We start from the raw sequence: 1,048 nt of genomic DNA, 5'->3' as shown, positions 1-1,048 counted from the left end.
AGTGTGAGTGTGAGTGAGTGTGAGTGAGTGTGTATCTGTGTGTGAGTGAGTGAGTGTGTATCTGTGTGTGTGTGAGTGTGAGTGAGTGAGTGAGTGTGTGTGTGTGAGTGAGTGTGTATCTGTGTGTGTGTGAGTGAGTGTGTATCTGTGAGTGAGTGTGAGTGAGTGTGTATCTGTGTGTGTGTGAGTGAGTGTGTATCTGTGTGTGTGTGTGAGTGAGTGTGTATCTGTGTGTGAGTGAGTGAGTGTGTATCTGTGTGTGTGTGAGTGAGTGTGTATCTGTGTGTGAGTGAGTGTGAGTGTGAGTGAGTGTGAGTGAGTGTGTATCTGTGTGTGAGTGAGTGAGTGTGTATCTGTGTGTGAGTGTGAGTGAGTGTGTATCTGTGAGTGAGTGTGAGTGAGTGTGTATCTGTGTGTGAGTGAGTGAGTGTGTATCTGTGTGTGTGTGAGTGAGTGTGTATCTGTGTGTGAGTGTGAGTGAGTGTGAGTGTGTATCTGTGTGTGAGTGTGAGTGAGTGAGTGTGTATGTGTGAGTGTGAGTGTGAGTGAGTGTGTATCTGTGTGAGTGAGTGAGTGTGAGTGAGAGAGTGTGTATGAGTGTGTGAGTGTGTGTGTGAGTGAGTGTAACTCCATCCCCCCACTCCTGTGTCCCTATCCCTGGGAGTGCCGCTCTGCTCCCTGGGGGAGTTGATGGGGAAATCCCCCCCCCCCCCCGTGTCGTGTTGCTGTGTGTGTGTCTGATGGGGGGGGTGGGGAATCTGAGCCAGACTGAGCTCAGTGCATCCCGTAATGGAGAGCTGGGGGTGGGGGGGAGGAGGTGACGGTGGTGTGGGTGGGGGCGATCTCCTCCCCCCACCCCCCCCCCCCCGCTCCGGCAGCTGAGGGATGAAGCTTTGGCGTGGAGCCGCCGATATCCATTACCAAAATCAATGAGGCAGTGTCTGGACGGCCTTGTACGCTGGCTCTGACTCCAGGCTGCCTTCCCCCTCGCTCCCCGCCCTGCCATTCCCACACACCGGGAGCTGTCCGCTTCCCCGCCCGGGGGCTG

At 54.8% G+C, this 1,048-nt stretch overlaps 1 protein-coding gene across 1 annotated transcript in view; it reads left to right on the top strand.

Annotated features, from left to right (window-relative positions):
- Positions 1-953: 953 nt before the first annotated feature.
- LOC145340544 (calsenilin-like) overlaps positions 954-1,048 on the top strand; it is a 25,839-nt gene continuing 25,744 nt past the window's right edge. The window contains exon 1 of the mRNA XM_080185017.1: positions 954-1,048. This exon is cut by the window's right edge and continues 218 nt beyond it. The gene's annotated coding sequence lies outside the window, so the exon portion shown is untranslated.

The sequence above is a fragment of the Carcharhinus amblyrhynchos genome, unplaced genomic scaffold (genome assembly GCF_965287045.1).
Source record: "Carcharhinus amblyrhynchos unplaced genomic scaffold, sCarAmb.v2.hapA chromosome_1129, whole genome shotgun sequence".
NCBI classification, from domain to species: Eukaryota; Metazoa; Chordata; class Chondrichthyes; order Carcharhiniformes; family Carcharhinidae; genus Carcharhinus; species Carcharhinus amblyrhynchos.
This window is presented reverse-complemented; position numbering and strand designations above follow the sequence as displayed.